Source organism: Macaca nemestrina, chromosome 10, assembly GCF_043159975.1.
Source record: "Macaca nemestrina isolate mMacNem1 chromosome 10, mMacNem.hap1, whole genome shotgun sequence".
NCBI classification, from domain to species: domain Eukaryota; kingdom Metazoa; phylum Chordata; class Mammalia; order Primates; family Cercopithecidae; genus Macaca; species Macaca nemestrina.
Window position 1 is genome coordinate 55,296,138 of NC_092134.1, and position 14,728 is coordinate 55,310,865.

At 35.0% G+C, this 14,728-nt stretch overlaps 1 protein-coding gene across 13 annotated transcripts in view; it reads right to left on the minus strand.

The window, feature by feature from the left end:
- The window catches only part of LOC105473314 (neuron navigator 3), an 899,580-nt gene that overhangs the window by 133,930 nt on the left and 750,922 nt on the right, over nucleotides 1-14,728 (minus strand). The gene's annotated exons all lie outside the window — the stretch shown is intronic.

Consider the following 14,728-nt stretch of genomic DNA (forward strand, 5'->3'; position numbering starts at 1 on the left):
TAGACACAATCCAAAGATACTTTAAGCAGAATTTCCACAGTAAATTGCCATCAGATATCCTAGCATTATACTTTGCTATTTAAATTTATTAATATCTTGGTCAAAATATTTTAAAATTACCACAAGCTAGAAAGCCTTGAATTTCTTAAGCAAGCAAAAACAGGTAGTAATATTTTGGATTATATGACTTTTATAGACTTTCATACTTAATAAATTCTCCTCCATAATGATTTCAAATGTTAATACCCTAGCTACATGCTTTTTACACCTGTGTTTTTTAAAAAAGCTCTCAAAAGAAAGCATGCCATTCATTCATTCATTTACAAAAACATTTATTGAGTACTAATAGTGAATCAGGCCCTGTGCTAGATGCAGAGACTATAAAGTCAGAAAAGACATGAAATAAATACTTTCAAAATAATATGGGAAACATTAAGATGCACATGATGGCATAGGGTTTCAGGACATCACATGTATATTTTGTGATGAGAACTGCATTTGATTCTGGGAGTCCCTATCTTTGAGTATTTCATAGGTTTCTGGAAAAGACAGACACAGAGTCCTCAATATAATATGGCAAATTATAAGATTGACGCACAACTACTGCACAGAGAAGGAGCACTGAGTCTATGAGGTTTTGAGGAGAGTTCACAGAGAAGACAACGCCTGAAGTGAGTCTTGGAGGATAAACAAGAGATATGAAGGAAGCCAGAATTGGTATTCCAGGTTGAGTATGGGATTTCAGGCATAAGGAATGCCATGGAATAGCAGGTTTCAGGATGGTGGTGGATATCAACAAATAGTTACACATTTTCATACTGTAACCTGTGACACTGGGCAAACCAAGAGATAAAGCAAGCCTGTGTGCCAGATGCCAGGATGCTCAGATTGGGAAAACAAGAAGGGAGAGAGTAGAGAAAAAGGGCATTGGGAATTCCATAGAGTAAGCTTATTAAGAGGTAAGTAAAGGCTTAGGCTGTGACAATGCTTCTTTGGCATCTGGGATTGTTTCAGGATGTCCTAACCTGTTCAATCTACTTGACTCTTGGGAACTTTGCAGAAGCTTCTTTCTCTCCTACTGGATTTGAACCTTGAATTATGTAGGACTGAGAGTGCATTGTTGTAATCAAAGGAGGGCCTCATATTTCATGTTAGTAGTCATGAAAATAATGAATAGATCAATGGCAGGTTAATAAAACTTTGGAGATAGGCAATAATTTGTCTTAAAGCACATTTTAAGCTTTGTCTTAAAGCACATTTCTTTAAAAATTGATGACTGTGGACTAGTTTTCCCCAAAACGGTTTCAGGTAATTAAGCTATAAATCTAAGTCTTTATATCTAAAAATCTCATATAAAGATTTTTTCACTTAAAAAAAAAAAAAACCCTTTTCTTTTCACTTAAAAAAAAAAAAACCCTTTAGAATTCTTGTGCTAGTCCATCTTTGCACTGGATGTAAGACTCTATAGCCCCCAAATCCTATCCAGGAAAAATACCACAGCCAGGCCAAGAGATAAAGTTAATCAAATACCGTTCTATTCAGCCACATCCAATTTCATAGTAACTATGGGCTTCTCACTTATGCAAACAATACATACTTTTTTTTCTTAAGTTGTTTTTAATATGATTTTCTGTCACAATCTAAAGAGTACTATTCTTGTAACTGTTAGTTTCATTCATCTTATAAATATAAAAATGAGGCCAGGAGAGCTCACTTTCCAGACTCACACAAACAACCAATGGCTTAGATGGGATCATAAACCAGGAATCTAAAATCTAAATCACCTTTCTGTGATTAATTATGTTAGATTACTTCTCACAACACTATGTTTTCTTCACATGTGTACTGCTTACAATGATGTACGGACTTGCAGTCAGTAAGCACGTGACAAATACACAGGGAAAGTAAAGGATCAGTGATAGTCCTGATCAGGTAGACTGACACCAGGTTGCCAGGATTACAGGATTCAACAAGGGAAAAAAGTTCTCAATATTTAATTAACCTGTTTCAGCCCTCAAGTGTACAGTGTGTCCCGTCCAGATTACCTTTCTTTTTTTCTTTTCCCAGAGGAAACTCTCCAGTCTTTTGCTAAAATAGAAAAAAGACAGATATCTACTATTTCAAGAGTTGGGTAGGGGACCTGGAGGTCTGACCACTTCTTAAAAAGCTTCTGATCAAATTCCTCCTGTTTTTTCTTCATATTCATCCCTACATCTCAAATCAGAATTAGTAGAATACCAAATGCCAATTGGCATTGGAATACTCATTCTGTCTTCCGTCATATCTTCGTTTGTTTGTTTGTTTTGAGACAGAGTTTTGCTCTTGTTGCCCAGGCTGGAGTATAATGACGCGATCTCTGCTCACTGCAACCTCCACCTCCCAGACTCAAGTGATTCTCCTGCCCCAGCCTCCCGAGTAGCTGAGATTACAGGCGCGAACCACCACACCTGGCTAATTTTTGTATTTTTAGTAGAGATGGGGGTTTCACCATCTTCGCCAGCTGGTCTCGAACTCCTGACCCTCAGGTGATCCGCCCACTTTGGCCTCCCAAAGTGCTGCGATTACAGGCATGAGCCACCGCGCCCAGCTATATCATGTCTTTTACTTATCCTCCAAGACTCACTTCAGGTGTTGTCTTTTCTGTAAACTCTCCTCAAAACTTCACAGGCTCAGGGACCCTCCTCTACGCCCTAGTTGTATGTCAATCTAATAATCTGTGATATTATTTTTGAAGACTCTGTGTCTGTCTTTTCCAGAAGCCTATAAAATATCCAAGAATAGGCACTGTGTTCTACTATTTGATCCTAAAATTCCCAAGCCTTTTTGGGGTTCCTGTAGTATAAATTGCCTCCTTCTTGACTTTTCCCACAGTGTTCTCAGTGCTTTTGTGGGCCTGCTAAATCAGTTACGATTCTTCTTCACTGTTACCACTTTCATAGCATTATTGCTATTATTTCCTTTTGTATTCTGGACTATACAGATTTCTACATTTAAGACATTTTTTCAATAATATATTTGTACAGTTTCAGAAGCAGTGAAGCTAGTATAATATTTGAGTATGAATATATCTCTGCTATAAAATCGTCAACTGCTCAACATATTCCACAAATTTAGTATTGAATTGAAATTTGAACAGCATATCTATTAGTTTTCACTATGATTAACCTGTTCTAGTCACTAGCTTGTGATCAAGAGTGAAGCTGGAAACAGTTTCAAAATAATTAAAATATTATTGACGTCATTATTTTTATGCACTTAAAAAAAAAATCTTCACCTGGGTATAAATCCCAGCATCTGGCGTTTACTAGTGGTTTAACCTTAAGAAAGTTTTTCAGTCTCTTGTGCATTGCATGCCTTATTTTCAAAAAGGCAATGATTATAGTATCAAACTCAGAAGGTTGTTATGGGAATTAAATTAGCAATATGTGTGGCACCAACCATTCAATATGGAAACTATTATTATAAATAATTTTATTTTTACCTAGCAAATATTTGAACACTCAGGTAGATGTGGCTAGTCCAAGCTGTCTGACATCAGAGTAAAATATACTCTTAGAGAAACAAATGATAGAGTTTTGTTCTATAAAAAATATAAGGAACTCGTAGATATTTAATTAAGCTTCATGAAGAAGCATAGGTTCAGTAACAAGGTTTTATCATCTATCTTGTCAGCAGGAAAACCTAACTGACAAAATATTTCAAAATTACAACAAACTGTAATTCCTGATAGTTTACAAATACACACTTGAAATTAAAAATCTAAAATTAAATTATAAATCTTTATCTCATCAAATGAGAATTATATAGAAAATGTAAATACCAAATGTACATGTATATGTATACATACACATATACCCACACAAACATGCACGCACAGATATGTGAGGCATCTCCTTCTAGTAAGTTCAAAATTTGATCTTTTTAGAAAATAAATTCATGAATATAGTCATACAACCAGATCAGATAAGACTCTGCTAATTGTTATGCAGATAAATCAGAAATGTGATGAATGTCTTAAATTTAATGGTTGATTGCACTAGCTCTTTAGATATGTAATTTATTCCACATAATAGAAGGACACGCGATCATTAAAAATCATATTCAAAAATAATATCTAATACTATGCAGTATTATTTATTATATAAATACAGTGAAGAAAGCAGTATATATATACTCTATATATGATGTAACCCAAACTATGTAAATAGAAAGGGTAAAGAAGCCTAGGAGGAAATATCTTAATGCAATATTCTTAGTTGTCTTTGGGATGAGAGGATTATAGATTCTTTTTAGATTCTTCTTCATACTTTTGTATATTTTATGAATTTTCATTAATAAGCATAGAAAAGTTTTATAATAAAAAACAATTGAGTTTAGAAAATAAGCACTCATTTATAGTGAAAACACTGTCATTTACAAATTATCCTAAAAAAATATGGGAGTTCTGGTAAGGCTTTAAAAAAAACCAAGGGTATTGCAAATAACTTTAACTATTTCAAATGCAAATTAAGTCAAGCAAGAAAAAAATACACATGGAACCCATATGCCGCTGATAAATAAGTCCATGCCAGCCACTCTATGCAGCCGGAGTGAGGAAGATGCAGAATTTATCAGCTGCCAGCCAAATGCCCTCAATTTAATGATCCCAAGTTGAAAATCTGAACCCATTAGTTAGCCTATCAAAAAAAAAAGAATTCATGCCTAGTTCTTGAAGGGGAAATAACCAAGTGTTTCATGTATAGATGTAACTTCTTTCATCAAGCTAAGCATTTAATTAGCTAGGATATCTCTCATCATGAAAAGTAATATCATGTAATACAAAAGGACCAAAATTCCTTTTTCCCTCATATAAGCGCTCTTTTAGTATTTTTCATTTTATAAGCCAAACATATTTCTCCCTCTTCCATTTTTCTCTTTCCTGAGCCTGTTAGAAATAAATATTTCAATAAGAATTATATTTCAAAACAATGACAAATTTATATTACATATATTATCTATAAAATATATGTATTACATATAATTATCTGTATTATAAATATATATGTAATTATATATGTATATATAATTATATTTGTTTTATATATTATATGTATAAAAGAACAAAACATTGGTAAATTGCTTTATTGATATTAGCAAGAAGCTGTCACACATGTGAAATGATTGCTCTGTCATCTGTGTTTTCAGGTCTATTGACAGTGCAATAAAAGTAAGTATCATTACACATTAAATTAATTTACCAACTTTTTGAACCTAGATTAAAAAAAACTGTTTATAGTGTAGATATGTTTAGGTCAAAATGGAAAAATTAAATAATTTATGAAGTCAAAACATTTCATCCAGGCATGATAAAAACCTTTATAAAATTAATAATTTTATGAATAATGCTTAAAACACAAGATCTAAATTTAAATTCTACATTTATTATTTATTAACAAAGTATCTATGGGTAAGCTACTTGACATAAGCATTATTTGCCTCAATGGAACTAATAAAACCTACTTTATAGGGCTATTGTAAAGATAAAGTAAAATAATGTATTTAAGTAATATGGTATGTTAGTTATACACAGTAGGTCCTCAATACTTATATCTATTATAGCTATTTTTATTATAACAAATTTGACTACTCTTCCTCCTCTTTCTTCTCCTCCTTTTCCTCCTCCTATTCTTCCTCTTCTTCCTCCTCTTTTCTCCTCCTTTCCTCCTCCTGTTCCTCCTCTTGTTCCTCCTCTTTTCTCCTTCTTTCCTCCTATTCCTCCTCTTCTTCTTTATCTTTTCTTCTTCTCAATATCTTTACCATCCTCATAAGATTCATTAGTAAATTCTATTATAAGCAGGTAAGATAAAAATTATACATAAATAAGAGTCCTTGGAACCATCTCTTGTATTGGGAGAATCATTCTAGAATGGTAAAGTTAAAATCTGATCAAGTTTAATGTCAAGGTGAGTCTTATTTAAAAAAATAGCATTTGGAGTTACAATCTACAGCTTGGGCTAGTTGTAGCGTCGAAACATCTTTTGAATTTCAGTGGCAATTGAGGTTTAACACTCCCTACTCGAATGCTCTTCTAATACAAGACTCTTGAGTAAAAAGCCTAGGATTGAGCACAGTGATTGGCAGAGAGTAGGTTCTCAACATGTGGGTTTGGTATGAATTAATTCCCTAACGGGCATTATAAGAAAGTACTGGAAGCCTCTGAGGTTACTTACAATGGGCACAGTTAATTTTAAGATTTGAAGAGAAGTCCAGAACCAGTTCAAATTCTTGCAATCATGAGCAGAATGGCAAAATGAATTTGAGAGGGCATCAATAACGGTTTTTTCACATCCCTAATGTTTTGCATTGGTCTCTCCCCACATAGAGTAAAGAAATGTGGGCAGAAAAGGCAGGCCATCTGATTATAAAATGAAGTAATTATATTTACTTTGTCTCTTTCCATCTCAGTCTGTTAATCTTTATTGTGTTTGCTTTTAATTACAATGGAGAGCCAGTAAGCTAATGAAGGAAATAGTTAAGACACAGGAATATACTAATTCTGTGATTGTACTGGAACAAATCAACATGGATAAAATGAATTATTAGTTTACACACACTAGTGACAAGCATCATGAATCTGATCCTTGAGATATTTGCTTGGTGGCTTAGGAGAAATCTCTGTTGCCTTTACTTTTCCTAGTTGGAAAACACTTGGAAATCATAAAGGTCTCCCACCCTTATAACGGTTGACCCCATGATTTTATGAGAACTGGCATGATGCCCTTTGTCATGGCAATGTAATTTTCTGCACATTGCTAACAACTGCAGACTTAGATATTTAGTATTAACTATATATTTAGATTTGAACTTAGGCTTGCTTCAATATATGATGAGTTACAATGGCAACCTCAGACTCATACAAAATCATGACAATCTTTAATGCCTTTTGGAAACTCTGTGATTTCAGCATGTGGATTACAGTTTCACAAATCAAAACAATCCATCAGGTAGCACAATACAAAAATAATTTCTATGATGTACTATGCTTTTATACTTTCAATAAAAGCATGATTATATAGGAAAATCAGTATACATATGAAGTTATATTGATTAGTTTATAATTAAATTTAGCAATTACTATATTTAGGAATATAGTTTAGATAACAATGTGACAGACAACCCAAAATATAACTGGAAAAGGTATCTTCATTACCACAAGTTCTGGAATTTTGTTCATATTCAGTATAATGTATAGTATCTGGAGCTTTGCCTTTCTCTCCTTTGAGATTCATTTTGCCATCATGTTGACTGAACAGCTACCTGGATGAATCATCCACATAACCTAATTTTGACTTCTATTACCATTCTACTTCAGTAACCCAGGTTATAGCTTGCAATTTGTTCAACCCCTCAGTAAATCTCTACCTCTCAAATGTGAAATTTATTATTATTTTATTTTAATTTTTGGTAAAAAACCTTCTAATCAACCTCTTTGATCCCCTTCCTTTCATTAAACATGCTCAGGGGCTTCAAAGTAATGTTTTCAGAAGGCTTTATCAAAGTGCCAGCAGGTGTGTGTCTGAAGAGGGCCTGATTTCTGGTTCATAGGCAGCTGACATTTTGCTGTAACCTCACATGGCAGCAGAGGCCAAGGGACACTCGATAGTGGGTTCTTTTCTAAGGGCACTAATAGCATTCATGAGACCTCCCCTCTTGTGACCCAATCACTTCCCAAAGACCTTACCTCCAAATATCATCACAAGGGGGACTGGGTTTTAATATAGGAATTTTGGAAGGAGATAAACATTAAGTCTATTGCAGTCCTATAATCTTTTTCCCGATTCTTCTATCTTCCTTAAGACTTACCACCTTATTTTGTCTAGGAATTCACTCTCTGTACCAGATCAAATTCCTTTCTCCCCAAAATAAAACAGAGCAAATCAGCAATAATCTTTATCCTGTCCCTTTTGTTGACTTCTATCTGATCTCTCTCCTTACCTTCACTGCAACTTCCCTGAAGATCTCCCTTCATTGTTTCAACCTCCTAACTTCTTCACCTTTTCATAACCTAGCATGCTCCTTCAGTACTTCATTGAAACCAACTTTGATAAAGCCACTGATAAGAAACTAGTTGCCAAACATCACTTATCCACGGAGTTGGACAGTATTGCATATTTCCTCTTCTCTCCATTTCAAAAAACATCAGTTAACCCTAGTTGTCCTTTGATCTCTGTGTTAAAGCAGATTTCTCTGTCTCTCCAAAGGTGGTTCTTCTTTTATTCACTCTTTCAATGCTAGGAATTCATTCTCAGGGCTTGTTTTCTTACTGCACATCTGAGATACAAATGTTTCTAGCTTGCACAGTGCAGAGTCACAGACTGGTTTAAACAAAATTTAATTCATTACTGTCATAATAGGCCTCAGGCAGGCAGGAGGCCAGCTCCACTGAGTGATGCTATGGCTGGGAAGCTGACCTCAGATTCGCGCTGTCTTGCATTAAAATCTCCAAAAAGAGCTCAGATAGTTTTGCCACAGTTACCTCACCTGCTGGGCAGGCTTCTCATGACTGGTGGCATTTTCACTCTGCACAGGTGGTATCATCACCAGCTCTATCTCTGTGAGAAACTTCAAGAAACTAGGACAGTTACAGGACCATAAGTGCAATCTTCACTCTCTCCTGCTTTATATAACTATGTCTGTGAATTTCTAGAGTTTTCTGCCACTGAAGAAAGTTTTTTGTCTTTAACTGTATCTGTGAATTTCTAGAGTTTTTGGCCACTGAAGTAAGTTTTTTGTCTTTAACTGTGTCTATTGATCTTATGTATCTGTTAGGAGAGTTCTAACACTTAAAAATTGGGAAACTTGGCCGGGCGCGGTGGCTCAAGCCTGTAATCCCAGCACTTTGGGAGGCCGAGACGGGCGGATCATGAGGTCAGCAGATCGAGCAGGCTGAGGCGGGTGGATCACGAGGTCAGGAGATCGAGACCATCCTGGCTAACACGGTGAAACCCCGTCTCTACTAAAAAAATACAAAAAACTAGCCGGGCGAGATGGCGGGCCCCTGTAGTCCCAGCTACTCGGGAGGCTGAGGCAGGAGAACGGGCGTGAACCCAGGAGGCGGAGCTTGCAGTGAGCTGAGATCTGGCCACTGCACTCCAGCCTGGGCGACAGAGCGGGACTCCGTCTCAAAAAAAAAAAAAAAAAAAAAAAAAAAAAAAAAAAAAAAAAAAAAAAAAAAATTGGGAAACTTCTCATAAGAGTCCAGACTCTTGGCTTCATTTGGAAAAAAAAATCAAATACTTTAGTAATCCTTGGCTCTCTTTTCCACATTTATGCATTTCCAAAGGCAGCAATTTACAATATAAATATGCATATATACAATCTAGAGCTCATATACAAGCTAATTTTGTATACAATCGTATATAAGCTCTAGATTATATATATGATTATAATACATACTAATACTTTAATCCAGCACATACATAGTGACTGACCTTATATCCCCAAGGATATAACCACCTGGGAGTTACACAGGGTTATGAATTGAATTGTGTCTCCACCCCCTAATTTACATGAAGTATTAACCTGCAATGTGACTGTATTTGGAAACAGGACTTTTACAGAGGTAATTCAGGTTAAATTAATACATAAGGGTGGAAACCTAATCTAATAGCACTGGTGCCTTTATAAGAAGAGAGAGGGACACCAAATACCTCTCTCTATACAGGTAGGCGGACAGGCAGGCAAGCATACGACAAATAGATAGATAGATAGATAGATAGATAGATAGATAGATAGATAGATAGATAGATAGATAGATGGATCTCTTCAGGAGCACAGAGGAAAGGCCATGTGAGGATATAGCATGAAACCCACTCTCTGGAAGTCAGGAAGAGTTCTCATAAAAAAACAAATTTGCAGACGCCTTGATCATAAACTTCTAGCCTCCAGAACTGTGAAAAACTAAATGTCTATTGTTTAAGCCACCCAATCTGTGGTATTTAGTTATGAAAACCAAGGAGTATCATACACACAGACAAAACCCAAGTTCCTCTAGAAATAGATGGTGTCCCCAGTCCCCTTTCCCACTGCCATTCTTTAGTTAGGTGCTCATCTAATTTATTTTAGTCACTATCTAAGCACTCTACCTGTCTTTATCTCATCCCTCTTCAATATTCTTACATTGCTGTGAGAGTTCCTTTTAAAATACAATGATCATAGCATGTGCTCTTGCCTTGAAGTGAAATAAAACTAATTAAACTTAGTAAAATAGCTCCTTATCACCTATAGGTCCAAATACCCTAGTATGGCCCCCGCGTCCTTTGTTCCTTGTCTTCTTGACCACATTCCCAGTGCGCTTCAGAATCCCATTATTGGTTCCTCACACCAAACTCTTCTATGCCTTTATGTTCTCACTCCCCACATTCCTTCTGATTTCTCCCAGGCTGGATGTCAAAAAGTTGTATGCTTTCTTTAAGACCCTGCTTAAATGCTACTGCGTTTTGAAGTCTTTCCTTTATACTCCCAGGAAGGAGTAACTGTTTCTCTTTGGTGCTTCTAAGGCACATTGTATAGACATCTATTATGAGTGGCCTTTGTTTACATTACTCTCTCTTACCATTAAACTGAGGAACTTTCACCCATATTGTATTGTTTTATTTTTTCCCAAGGTGCTATTATGATAACAGGCACTTAGGAAGTAATCATATATTTGTTTATCAAATATTTGTGATTGTTAGCATAGAAGCTAGAGTAAGAACAATAATAGGAGTTAATAAAGGTCAAAACCACAAACATCCTGCAGTCCCCCAAAATGTACCTTTTAAATGTAGCCCAACACAATGTATAAAACCTACGTATTTAACTGCCTGCTATAAATGTATCTGTGAAGTTGCTGGAGAGTCTCCAACATATCTACAAGGATTATATCCATTCTGTAATTTTTTTTTTGTCAAATAAATACAGAAATGGGGTTGGTGTTGGATTGATATGGAAAGTAAATGAACTGCAATATCTTTAAGCAATAAAATATTTAAAATACACTACAGATGGCTGCTGAAAGTCCTCCTTTTTCCTTTGGGGCCTTTTTAATGTGCTGGTAAGAGGAATTCAGTTCTCTATTGTCCATCACATTTTAACCAGAAGTTGATCAAAGGGGAAGCTACAGCCTTCACTACAACAATACAAACAATTCAAGTCCATTGCTATCCTAGCTAGCTGGCTGGCTGCCATTGTGCTATGGCTCTGTGCTTTTGCACTTACACAGCTTTTAGAAAGAATAAGAAAAAAAATGCTGTGGATTTTTTTTTTTCTTTTGGCTTTTAAGCTTTCTTGCCAGTGAATTGTTGCAAGCCTTATCATTTATGCATTAACTATAATGAATCAATCACTAATACGTTTCATATTATTTAAAAGACCTTTGACAAAAGTAGTTGGGAACCACAAAATAGGAAGTAAAAGACCTGAATCCTTGTGCTATTAGCTGCATGCTCCTGGGTAAATAAATATTTCTGAGTTTCTATTATTATATTGGTCAAGCGAAGGCATTCAACTAAATCAACATTTCATAAAATGCTACAGGAACAAGTTAACTATTATAAGAGAAAAAAGTGAAGGAATCAGTGAAAAAGTTCATGGAACACTGAATTCAATAAAATTAAGTAGATTTTATTTTGAACCTCGAGACTTCTCTGTACCTTTGATATGTTAATATCCAGCATTACTCTCTAAGAACAGATATGATACTCAGTTTTTTCAAATGTATATAACCCCAGAAAACTGATTTTTGACTTAGAATATCTACTATTGTCTTATGATACCAGAAACACTGGAAAAGTCCAAACTATATGACATCTGAAAGGTCTTTAAAAAATGGTATAAAGTTTTTTTGATATGTATAATTGTTTTCTTTTAAAACTCACATTTCTATGTGTTATAAGCTGATATGGTTATTTCCGCAATTTATCTGATATATTTATTGAGTTCCTACAGTATGCTAGCTACTGGTGATACAAAGATGGATTAGATATTATTCTACATTTAAGTGTTTCATGTTCTATGAGTGAAGCAGACACGTGAACATGTAATTACTTACGTGACTGCATAACAGAAAAATCAACAGCATGCTGCAGGAGCAGAGAGAAGATATGTTTTGAAAATAATCAGAAAAATTCCTGTGAAAGACTTTTTGGCCTTTAAAATGTGATTTGCTATGTTGTATGGATATAGTTTTTAGTAGAATAAAATTTCCCCAGTTGACATTTTCTGCAATTGTCTTCTAATTCCTACCAAGTCAAATTTAAGGTGCCAAGATTAAAAGGTTAAGACAAATAGACAGGAAACATGTTTTTATATGATCTCTATTACAGTAATTTTTTTTAGGAAACCTGAACAAAAAGTAGTATCTTATATCTGTTCTTGCCTATCCTACTTGAAATGAGTAACAGAATTTAGAAAATGTTTTGAAACAATTTTTCATAGAAGAAAGTATTTTAAATTAACTGAGTCATACAACTACAACATTTAAGTCCATGTATTTTAAAATGATATACATCCCAAGTTACTTCCCTAATATAAGATTTTAAAAGACCTTCAGACTTATCTGTAATTTTTTTAAAAACCTTCTATCTCTGCTAATAGGAGGATTTATACTATGACCTTATTGCAATTTAATTTATACAAGCAGCTCAAGTTAAAATTATTTTTTTAAAAACCATTTATATAATCTTCAAAAACTGCATCTACCAAGCTGAACCAATTTATTTCAGGTATAATAAGTCATTATTGGATTTAATTTAAAAATTAGCGTCATCAGTGTATTCTAACATATCAATATTCTCATTCTCTTGACAGAACACCGCTAATAGGGTAAATAAGAACTCTGAAATGTCATTTTTAATGTTTAAATATTTATGCTAGGCATTCATGTGTTTGTAGGCCTGGCATCTATTTGTTCAACTTAATATAGTGATGCTTGAACTTAAGAACCACCTTGAGGGCTAAAGCTCAGATTACCAGGTCTTACCTTGAGATAGTCTAATTCAGTAAGTCTTGGACGAAGCTGACAATCTGTCTTTCTATGAAGTTTCAATGGCTGCTGCTGCTGCTGCTGGTCCAGGTTACACACTTTAAGAGGCACTGCTTTCACAGGTCCCCACTTACTAGATACCTATCTAGGTCTTTATGTTGTTCTGAGTTCCTCCACCAGAGCCCAATCTGGGGCCCTGATAAAGCAAGGAGAGTTGATTATCCCAGTGTCCCCAAACCAAAGTCACCTTGTGTTCGTTTCTTGGTTCTGCCATCACAACCTCCTTTACCAAAAACTAGCCGATCTTCCCTCCCACAATGTTTTCTACTTTCAGCTAACAATAATAGAATAATAGGTCATTAGTTTCAAAATGTGGCCCACACTTTGGGATTCTTTCCCTCTTATCACTGTCTATTTTTCACATAACCCATTTTTCTCTTTCATAACATCCTTATAGTACCTTGGTTCTTTCCGGAGCTCATTTGCCACTCTATTTAATTAGATGCGATTGCCAGTCTATATGACTATATAGCCTAATTAATAAATAGCCTATATTCATTAATTTGTTAATTAACTCCACAAACATTTGTTAAAACTCAACACATAAATAATATGACAAAAATTCTGCACTCGTGGACTTACATTACAGGTGGGGAGATGCTTCACACACACACATGCTTCACACCCACATACACACACACACACGCGAGTATATAGGCTAGGAGAGTAGGATACAGACAGGGTAGGAGCTGAGACTGTTCTAACCATTATGAGTTAGGATATCAACAGCCTGTGGGTAAGGAGAAACTGAAGACTAATATTAGAATTCCCTGGGTATCTAGCTTTTGGAGTTGACCGTACAAAAATGCACAATGAATTGTATACAGTTCCTATTTCAGAATGTGAGTACTTTGCACCTTAACCTTTTGTCTTTCTCATAAATGCTGAATTAAACAACTACTCTAGGTATTTAGATATAATAATTCTGAAAATATGCAATTCCTTCCTGTACAACAAAGTCAAAATTTTGAGTGAAGAGGGAGCAAAATCAGGCCAGAAATGTATATTACAACATTATCTTACCAAATCAATGTTCTTAAACAGTGATGATTCTGATAAATCAGCAGAGCAATTTCCAGCAAAATAATTAGTTCATCACACACACACACACACACATCTTTAAGAAATTTGAGGCAATAAAGAAGCAAAAATAAGCCTAAAGTAAGAGTTTTTCTATGTTTACAACACCTTCAAGAAAAGCAACAAGCTTATTATGCTAGATGATTTGAAACATGTTTTAATCTTTATATCATTAGCTTCTAGGTAAATCTGAGGATATATGAACTGAATGAAATTTATTAACCAGAGTTTCTTTCTAATAAGGAAAATAAGTATATGTTTGTAATTTTGCTTTTACAGATATTAACATATTCTACTATGTTACCTGAAATTAAAAAAAAAAAAATCTCCCTAGCCACACATTTATTTTCGGTATTACAGAGCTAAAATGTAAAATGGCCTTGTAAAGAAAATCATCCTAGTTTTAAAAATATCCCAAAATAGGCTAGACGCAGTGGATCACACCTGCAATCCCAGCACTTTGGGAGGCCAAGGCGGATGGATCACAAGGTCAAGAGATGGAGACCAGCCTGACCAACATGGTAAAACCCCACCTCTACTAAAAATACAGATTAGCTGGGCATGGTGGCGCGTGCCTGTAGTCCC